This window comes from Monopterus albus, unplaced genomic scaffold (assembly GCF_001952655.1).
Source record: "Monopterus albus unplaced genomic scaffold, M_albus_1.0 scaffold258.1, whole genome shotgun sequence".
Classification (NCBI taxonomy): Eukaryota; Metazoa; Chordata; class Actinopteri; order Synbranchiformes; family Synbranchidae; genus Monopterus; species Monopterus albus.
This window is the reverse complement of record NW_018128138.1, coordinates 132684-143546: the sequence shown is the minus strand read 5'-3', so window position 1 is coordinate 143546 and position 10863 is coordinate 132684. Positions and strand designations below refer to the sequence as shown.

The window sequence follows — 10863 nt, the reverse complement described above, 5'->3', positions numbered from 1 at the left end:
TGCAAAATAAGGACAGAGCTACAGCTGCTGATTCTTTTCCTTACCAATGAACCCTTTACTCTGTAAAATGTAAAAGCCAATGAAAAACATCAGTCCCACTTTCCCAGTTTAATGTGACATCTTTTGTCCAAAACCCAGAGAGATCCAAGTCACTGTGACAGAGGGTGGGTCTTTAATAATTTGTAGTTTACTCTGTTTTTGTTTTAGTATTGTCTTGTATTAGTGTCCTCTTGTGAAGCACTTTGTGCTCCTGTGGAGTTGTAAAGTGCTATATAAATAAATTATTATTATTATTATTAGAAAGCAGCATATAGCAAAACATCTTCACATTTAGAGGCTAAAAACTGCAATTCCTGCCGATCATTTAAAAATGAATTATTTGATAATGAAAACCGATTTTCTCTGAAATAATTGTAGCAGCTCTGAAACAGTAGCATCTTGTACTGGTGTAAAAACTAGCTCGTATGGGGATGCGATGTATAATGTGTCACCTGGAGACTATCCTGAGCAAGTGGGGGTGCTAGTCTACAGGTGTGAAGCTCTTCCTGGTCTAAATGAGCTTATTTCCTGACAGAGGAGGGCGTGTCGTTCCTCTCCGTGTAGAAACTGTCCAAGTTAATTGTTGCTGTGCCCTGTCAGCTCCACCTGGTCTCCACCAACACCAGATCTAGTCCACTATATTAGTCAGTATGCGTATTTTCCCTATAAACTGATCTACAGTTGCATTTTTTTAATGTGGCCCTGTATATTTGATCTGTAACCTCTGGATCACTAAGCCAACTAGACTTCACTCAAGACATTTTGAGCGTTTCAGGCTGAGGGATATTTGCACATGTCCTACTTCTGTTCTCCTTCTTCAGTGATGTCCTCCTGTGGTGGTTGTCCTTTCATTTATTTCTGTCTTGAACTGCAGCACTGTTGACTACTGTAGTGGCGAGACTGGTCGCTCCTGATGATGAAAACCTGATGATTTTTTTTTTTCTTCAATGAATTTAGGCACCGTTCATTTGCATCCATTTTGGGCCCATGACCATGTGATGTGATAACAGAACAATCATCACAGCATCTAAGCAGCCCCCATCCATAGACTAAAGGATGCATCCAGTGGTTTCGTTTGACTTTGCCGTTTCCCACAAATCCCATCCAGAGACCAACAGCAGCAATTAGGGTGGTGTACTCACTGTAATCCGTGTGAATCCAGAACCTGGTTCTGTTTTAAAACAGACGACCTCCCGTGTTTCCCGAGGATGAAACCTGCCCCCCAGTGCAGCAGTGTGGCTCACTGGGGAGGGGGGTTTAATAGCTGGTGAACAACAGTGGAGGTCTACGGTACAGAGCGATGAGCTGGACCAGGGTCTGGACTCGCACATTATGGTGAGGACACCACATTCACTGGGGCGGCTGGTCTCTGGATGGGGTTGGTGGGGAATGACAACAGACAAACTCACTGGCTGCAGACTTGAAGTCCAGGAGCTGTGGCTGAAAGCTCAAGAAAACCAGCCATGAGAGGGGACATTTATTGCTCATTTTTGTTAGGCTTTTACATACTGTAAGCAGTGTGGGCGTTTCGGATTGGATGTAGTTCAAGGGATTCACAGACAAATAACTTCATTGTACCTTTTCTCTCAGCTGTTTGGTTTGATCAGGCTGAAATATGTACTACAGGTAGGACAGCAGGTTAGTGTACAACCTGCAGCTTTCCTGGTGGTTCCCTGCAGTGAACAGCTGACAGCATTAGTCAGTGAACCCATCGACAACATGTTATTACCTGTTATCTTCAGTCATTTGAAAATGCCAATGTTAACCGAGTCCAGCTTTGGTTCTTGTTCCAAGTCAGGACTTTTGTTTAGTCCTGTCACAGCAAACTGGATGTTGGACTGGGTGTTGGACAGCTGGTCACACACAATATGAGGACTCTTTTCTTGTGTGACAAGTTTCACAGTTCTGGTGTTTTAAGGACTAAACCCTTAGCTGAGAAATTAACCAATAATTAATATAACTGTTACTTGCTGCCATAGTAATAGTCAGCCTGTTTGTCGTCAGTTGACAAATTGAGCGCATCAGTGTGAACTTGACATTCTTGTGGAAATGATTTTTGAGGCTGAATCTTGCATAGGAGTTGAGGAGCATTAAGGCCTTTAGTATTTGTCTGTGTTAAGCCTACGTGCTACAGTTCACTGAATAAACTTGTTTAATATTGAGTGTGTATATAAAGCGGTATTTACAGGTAGTTATTGGAGGCCCACAGCGCATTTTAGCCCCAGGTCTCCTCTACTGGGTGACCCTGACTGATGCAGTAAATAAGGTGACTTAAATTTTGCTGCTTTAGAAAGTCACTTTAACATGTTGACACTAACGTTGAAGCTGGTAGATTAGTTTTTAAATAACGTCGTTCCTGTGTCAGTGTGTCATTGAACTGTGTTGTATAGCTGAGGCAGATGTACTGTAATTATGTATTTTAGACATCTGAGATGTGTTATTCATCCTGGGCTTGAAATGAACCAGCTTCTATGTTGGTGGTGCCTGACTGTGAAACTGTAGCCAAGACTTAATTCCCTGTGCTGGTGTTTGAGTTGAACTCATGTCGGGATATGACAGAAAAATGTGACATTTAAACGTGCTATCCTACGTCAATGGTGAAACTCATATCCTGAAGGTAAAGCCTGAACTTGAAGCTCTTTGTTGTCCCATACTCACCTGTATAGCGCTGACTTCACACCTGTACATAAACCAGTTATGAGACCATTTGAACAAATGAATAAAGTGTTTGTGTCACATTGACTTCTCTTGCATATTTTACCAGCAGCTTAAATCCACTGCAGAGAATGACAGTCTAGCAGAGCCGACCTGAAAAATAATACATACTGTCACCACCAAAGAGTCACATGACAGTTTTGACAAAGAATGAAAAGCTGGGTTTCAGAAAATCACAAACTAAACAGACTTCAGTATCACCAATTCCTGGTGTACTACAAACAAGGTGATCTGACCTTTGATTATTTTACATGAAATCATTTATATTATCTACACCACTGTTTAAATATTTAAAACTGCTTTCAGATGTAAAAAACAAAACAAAACAAATCCTCACAAGTAAAAATCCTTCATTTGAAACTTTACACCAGTACAAGTAACTTCAAGTGCTAAAGTAAAAGCATTCGCTAAGCAGATAACTGGCTCTCAAGTGATGTGTCAGCTGGTTAATACTGATGTATTATTGTGTTGGTAACATTATCTAGTATTTGGTTGAGTTTATTATGTTTCTTTATTCTCTCTAGTCACACTGACTCGCATGTTGACATAAATGCAGTGAAGAATTGGGTACATCAAACTGTACTTGTGTGTAGTATTCAGATTCCATCACTGCATTCAGTGTATTTTTTCATGTTAAAAGTAAGCTAGACTTTAATGGGCTTGACTTTTTTTATTATTTAAATTTTACTGAGTACTTAAGATGATTAAATACATCAGGCTGTAAAATACTTAAAAGCTTACAGTTAGGGTACTCCTACTTATTTTCAGCAGCACGGTTACGTGTTTCCGGGAAAAATGGAAAACTTGTCCAGCAAAGCAGCGATTTAGTTGAGAAACACGCCCCGCCAACCTCAATTGCCGATGCTAACACGGGCCGGGCGACTCGGACCCAGGTCCACCAACCCTTCGATCAATTTCTGGCAAGTTTATTTAAAACTTTTGCTCCCGTGGACTTATTTGTGATTAACCCAGCAGACGCCTAGCTAACCAGCTCTAGCCGCTTCTTCATAGACATTAATATACCAGTTAGCATGGAGCTAGCAGTTCTCTAGATGTCGCTGTGGCTCATTTTATATTTGCCTCCATTGCAGTCGGTCCGAGAAATACGCCAGGTGGCGAATAATAGTTACACGCACGCACAATCATAACACCTACTCAGACACTAAAGCAAAAAAGGCGGTAAACCATCCATTGGCCTACAGCGCATGCGCCACATCCGTTGATTTTATTCCTTAGACATGATGCTGCATACTATTTACATCGGAGCATGTTAGCCGTTGTTATCAATACCAGTTTATAACAACGCGCCATGTGGTATTTTGCGCATGCAAACACTGGTAGTATGTTCACACATTGATACTGGACAGTAGTGTGTGTACGACTGTTTTAATGAGATGTACGTAGTGTATAGACGATGTGAAGTTGTCGTCGTACCGTGTTGAATTTGGGGCAGATGTTCTATTTTGGAAGATCTCACATTATCCATCAAAGATGTACACTATTCACAGCTATAAGCTAATTTTTAAACTAAATACTATCCCATATGACTAAATACAGTAGCAGGTGCGTTAACTACGTCCAAACGTCAATTTTAGCATTGTTTGAGCACAGACAGAACAGTTTTGAGTCACCTGCAGTGTTTGTGCTATTTGTCGACAGCTGCTAGCCAGCGTTAGCTCCCGAACCGAGAGTTGAGATCAGGGTGCCATCATTTCTCTGTCGTTCTCGTAGGCGGGATCGTAGGTCCACTACGAGTTGGCTAACGTTACCCATTCTGAATTACCAGTTAGTAAATAGAGCGTTACCTCCCAAACTGGTGCTCCCCTCCCGACATTCAACGCGGCGTGATGTACCTTCACTTTCTCTATATTTCTACACCTCTCTACTACTGATGCAGAGCAGCAGCTTGGATTTTGAGGTCGGGGTTGGTGAAATCTGTCCGACTTAACGGTCAGAAATCCGACTCCGGGGGCGTTCTATTTCCGAATCGGACCCTGGAAATTTCGACTTCTGCATTCAACAGGAAAGGACCACGAATTCCCAGGTAATAACACAGTAACAACTGCAACTGCAGTGTGAAGCCCTAGCTGTTAACCTGAGTCTTTACATGTAGTAAAGTTGTAACTAGTTAGTTTAAAGCATTATCCAAGAAATATTCAAAGGTATAGAACCGCACTGAAAATAGTCAAGTATTATAATACTATCAACAGATCTGTTGCAAGTAACAGTCCACTATTAGAAATGTTAATATAATAAATGTTTGGGCTAATCATGAAAACTGCACTTAAAGTATTACAAATATTCCATACTTAAAACTGTTATAGTTGTATTATTCATGGGTGGAGCTGCATTTTATTGCTAAAATGCTCAAGCAAAAATCTAAAAATAAAAAATAAAAAAAACCAAAATATCTTGCAAATTGTCAGAAGCCCACTTGCTTTGTTTTGTATACATAACCCTAATTTGTGAATCAACTAAGTTGTCAGATAAATGTAGTGCAATTAAAGTGCAATATTTTCCTGTGAATGTGTAGAAAGTTGCATAAAAATAAAATGCCTCGAATTGGTACTTAATACAGTATTGGAATAAGTAGTTTACTTTACCTCGATTTTCTACTTTCCTGTTTTGAAATACTACAGATTTCTGTTCTGGATTATTTAACTACTGGGCTCAGAATTTTCCACAGCAGCAACTCATGGGCGAAGCCCTTTGTTCGTTCCAGGCTGGGATCCTCGTAGGATCTCCAGAGTTAACCTAACCGTACTGCATCGCCATCACAGGAAAACCACATTCTAAATACCACTTCCCTCTGGATGTGTTGATATATTAGTGTATTAAATTAATGAGTCCGCACTATCACAACAGCCCTCGCTGTCTTCGGCTTCCATCTTGGTCAGAACAGAATGGATTCCGCTGCTGCCCCGGTCTGAACGTGGCTAAAACACGATACAACATGGCGGCTGATATACGATTACCAGGTCGCGCCCGAAGAATCTGAAATACAACACTGTTGTATTCAGACACCGTCCATTTCGACAAGCAGGCAGACTATACTACGAAAAAACGTGATGTGAAGCTAAGCGGCACTTATGTGCCACGTCTAACCGTTTCTTAGCCACAATGTCCGTGTAAATTCTCCGTCATCTGGGTCGCCGAAAAAACGTGGAAGAAAGCATCTGGATGTAGCTTTAGGTTTCACCTCTCGTCCAAGAGGCTTCATCAGTTCTGCCTGACTGGTGCCACGGACTGTACTGCACTTTATTCCACCCTGATCTATATATACAAAGCCCCGAGCACAGTCAGTCTCTTCCTCTGAACGAAGCTGAATGTGGCGGGTCCACACAGGAATGGCTTTCATTTTGTCAGAGCTTTAACCGTAAAGCGTCGGTTGTTGTTCTGGACACATTACCACCAGCATCACTGCATAGAGCCCATTTTACGCCAATCAAACGCAATTATATTCCAGTTTGACTTCGACAAAACGAAAGACAACCTGCGGCCTACTCAAACCACGGCGTCTGTCCTCAGCATCCAGACGGATTTCATACGACAAATAGTCCAACAAGCAGATGCACACCTACAGAACAGAAGACAATGTCCAGCCGCTCCACAACTCTCCTCCCACGGGGAAGGGAAACCGTTTCCAGTGTCGCTGCTCAGAGTCGCCGGGAACAGTTTGAACTAGGTGGCGGCAGCAAGATGGCGTCTGAGACTGCGCAGTAGCATTAAAGACGATGACGTTACAGTGAAGCACACCGCATGCTGTTTCCCCCCTTCTCAGGTAGAAAGCGCAACGGTGTCCATGATGAGGCTTAAACGACGTGAAAACAGACGACAGCAGTTGGATTTATGTGGCATCGTCGAAACACTCGGTGCGTTTAAGCTCGGAGAAGGTAACTGGCGTGCGGTTGGTGGTCCTAGAGGGTCGATACAAACCGACCGTGGGCTTTGGGTATTTGGGGGAGGGGGACGCCATTACTGCTCGCAGCCTGAGGCCTGCTGCTAGCTAGCTCATTTTTCTTGAACATTTCATGTAATGCATTGATCTAAAAGATGCAGAGGCGAAACTAGTTGGACTTGGTTATTGAATGCCACAAGATCAAAAAGTTTCTTCAACAAAATTAGTGTTTTTCTTAAAATTAAGTTTTGCATGCTATTGCTAAATGGGAACGTGCAGACCAATTTAAACATGCAGTCTTTAGGGATATTAGTAATAAGTTCTGAAAAAAAACTATTAGAAAGCCTCTTATTCAGCTTTCTCAGAAGGTATTATGAATTCTTAAATGCCAAGAAAGTCTTGAATTTAACTCTTTTCTTGCCTACCCTGATATTGGACTGTGGTTTTGTTATTACCAGGCATGGACAGAATAGGGGGCATAAGTCTCTTTGTTGTTGTTTTTTCATTTCTTTGGTAGCTTTACATCTGTATGTTATGACCCTGGCTTTACTCGAAGCAGATTCCCACTAAATGGGGTTGGGTTGGTGTTTTGTGGCTTTATTCAGGTTGTCATCTTTGAGAAATTACTCACAGGTGCTTCGTATTTAAAACACAAACTAAAGAAATTAGTAATTGGATGACTAATAATATATATTTAAAGAATTTATTCAAAATGGTGAGTGTTGAAAGACATGGCACTTGGCCGGTAACAATTTAGATAAGTTCTGTTTTCTCCTCCGAAATGGATGGATCTTGCAACAAATTTCAAATGCTATGTGAGGTGTTACTTTGTATTTTAATGGTGATCAACAAATCCAATATTCAGATCCAAACCAGCCATGTAAAGTTTAGTTTGCTCTACTGTGGAATTATTTCAAACATACAAAGCTAACTAGCTTGCAAACTGCAGTTCCCTTTAATTTTACCAAGCTAAAATTAGTTAGAAACACTTGGAAATGACATGAGCACTGCAAAGGCTCTTATGACCACTGAGGCCAGAAGGATCCCAGTCTCTCTTTATTGCTAAAGCTATAGTTTTGTCATTCTCCGTTGGAAGGAATGTTTCCTCTTGGGGACGCTGACATTTTTCAGTCTTCCTTTGAGCAATTGCAGTAGTTTACTGCATAAGTCCGTGTAATATTTCTTTCCATGTAGTCACATTCATTGTGCTTTGTTTTCTACCTAGTGTGCATGCATCTTGTTGATGATGTTACTTGGAAACTCATCTTTCGAATACTGCTGCAATCTACTACTAAGTGCTCCAGTAGCCAGGGAAAGGTTGTGGAAATGATGAAGGAAGCAGTGTTTGTACTGTGCTTGTTTTGTCCTTGCAGCAATGATATTTGTTTTCACACAGTACCGTTTCATATGAGTTAGCAAGTTTGATGTATTGATAAAAACATACCTGATCACCACTGAATGAACATATCAAGTATCAATAGTTTCTGAACACAATAGCTGTGGCACAGAAGACACAGGATGAGACATAGGTTGCAGTTTTGATTTGTCTCTGCATATTTGATTAAGTGATGAACAAAAATATTGGACATCACCAGATTAATTTTGTGTTATTCATAAGCCGCAGCAAAAATACTTAAGTTAGGTGAAATACATCTGGCCACTATGGGACGTAATGACTCCAGTGAAACCAAATGCATATAGAATCACCTTAACATGTACTAATGGTAAACATACAGTCGCAAGAAAAAGTCACAGCACTGTTTGCAGTTTTCTGCATGAACTGGTAATGAAATGTGACCTGATCTTCACTGAAGTCACAAATATCAACAAACACAATATTTCTAAGGCGATAAAACACAGTCCTGATCATGTCTTTATTGAACACGCCCATTAAAAATACACAGTGATGGTGGGCAACGTCATGGCAGCACCAGGCTTCTGATGTAACCACTCGGCTTTCGGAGCATCCGGGATTATATTTTTATAGTGTGCACAAAACCCGCCTGCCACCATGACAAAACTTCTATTTTTTTATAGTGTGCACAAAACCCGCCTGCCACCATGACAAAACTTCTATTTTGTTATAACCAGAAGCTTTCTCCTTATAACAAGATGACTGCAAAGCAGGTGTAATATGATCATATTTACGTGCATTAGTAATGACACGAGCAGCAGCATTTTGGGCGAACTGAAAGTGAGAAAGTAATGACTGATTTCCACAAACATACAGTAGTCTATCCTAGAGCTGATAAAAGCATGAACTGCTCTCTCAAGATCCTTGTGTGTTAAAAAAGGTTTCACCTTGGTTAAAAGACAAAGCTGCTTTTTACAACAGAGTTAATGTTTGCTGAATTTCAGTTCACTGCTGTATAGCAGCCCGAGGTTTTTTGTTTTCAAACAGTTGAGTGTAAAAGACAAGATTTTCTAGTTGTTTTTATGACATACTGTATTTTCTCCTTACGATGATATATGCTACTGTATTTTCTCGTAATAGCGTGAGTCCTGCGCACCTTGGTGTGAGTGCAGCGCACACACTCACTCTCTGAGCAGTAGGCTAGCTTAGCTATTAAGTTCAGCAGCCTCTCTCATCAACAGTCTCCCATACCAACTCTTCACACAATTACTCTTAGGAACTGCACTCTTGTGCTTGAGAAGCTCTGATCTGGCACTTAAATTCACGCACGATAATTAGCCCACAAAATAACACATGACTGCAGTTCATGAGCAAATACCACGCATGTCCTGATGATGTTAAAGGCATTATTGACAGTAGGTGAAGTCGGTGTGTGGCCGCTGTTACTCGCACCAAGCTGTGCAGGCTCACGTTAGGGGCTACAAAGGATATGATCCTCTCTGGGGGTGTGATAGCTCCACAGGTCATAAATTTGAAACTTTATTTTTATATACAGTCAAGCCAGAAATTATTCTAACCCTTGGCAAATTCTGACTTAAAGTTACTTTAATTCAACTAGCAAGTATTTTTTTGACAGGAAATGACACAGGCGTCTCCCAAAAGATAATAATACGATGTACAAGAAGCATCATTGGAAAAAAATATTTCTCAGCTTTTATTTACATTTGAACAAAAAGTGGCATGTCCAAAATTATTCATACCCTTTGCAAATTGTCACAGTTTATGGGAAAATCCAAAGTTCTATACCATTCCAAATAGTCCAAGCTGTTCTAAAGCATCCTAATTACACTGATTCATTGGGAACAGCTGTTTTAATCAACTCAACAGGTGAAAAACAGAAGCTCTCTGCTGTTGGTTTGTGGACAGTCATGGCTAAGACAAAGGAGCTCACTGAGGACCTGCGGCTGCGCATTGTGGCTGCTCATAACTCAGGAAAGAGCGATAAGACCATATCTAAATGTTTTGAAGTTCCAGTGGCTACAGTGCAAAGTATTACAAAATACAGGACGTTCTGCACTGTGAAAAATCTCAGAGGACGTGGTCGGAAGCCAAAAGTGACACCTGTGCTGGCCAGGAGGTTAGTGAGAGAGGTAAAAAAAGAATCCAAGGATCACCACCAAGGCCATCGTGATGAATCTGGGCTCTGCTGGTGGCAACATCTCAAGGCAGACAGTCCAACGGACATTGACCAAGGAGGACACCACTTCTCCAGATAAGGCACACAAAAGGTCGCTTGGCCTTTGCAATTGCCCGTCTTGACAAAGAAGAAGACTTTTTATGGTCAGATGAAACAAAAATTGAATTGTTTGGCCACAATGATGTAGCCTTCATTTGCCGTAAAAAAGGAGAAGCCTTCAACCCTAGGAACACCATCCCCACTGTCAAACATGGTGGTGGGAACCTAATGCTTTGGGGGGTGGTTTTCAGCTGGTGGACCAGGGAACCTAATGACACTAAACGGCACCATGAAAAAGGAGCAATACATCAAAATTCTCAACAACATCATCAGGTAGTCTGCAGAGAAACCTGGCCTTGGGCACCAGTGGACATTTCAGCACGACAACAACCCAAAACACACGGCAAAAGTGGTGAAGAAATGTTTAGCAGACAAAAACATTAACGTTTTGCAGTGGCCCAGCCAGAGTTTTGACTTGAATCCAATTGAGAATCTGTGGAGGGAGCTAAAGCTGAGGGTGATGGCAAGGAGACCCTCCAACCTGAAAGAGTTGGAGCTCATCGCTAAAGATGAATGGGCAAAAATACCAGTGGAGACATGCAAAAAGCTGGTCAGCAATTA

At 41.3% G+C, this 10863-nt stretch overlaps 1 protein-coding gene across 1 annotated transcript in view; it reads left to right on the top strand.

The window, feature by feature from the left end:
- Window positions 1-4804: 4804 nt before the first annotated feature.
- Window positions 4805-10863, top strand: part of mgaa (MAX dimerization protein MGA a) — a 46109-nt gene continuing 40050 nt past the window's right edge. The window contains exon 1 of the mRNA XM_020621321.1: window positions 4805-6626. The gene's annotated coding sequence lies outside the window, so the exon portion shown is untranslated. The remainder of the gene's footprint in view (window positions 6627-10863) is intronic.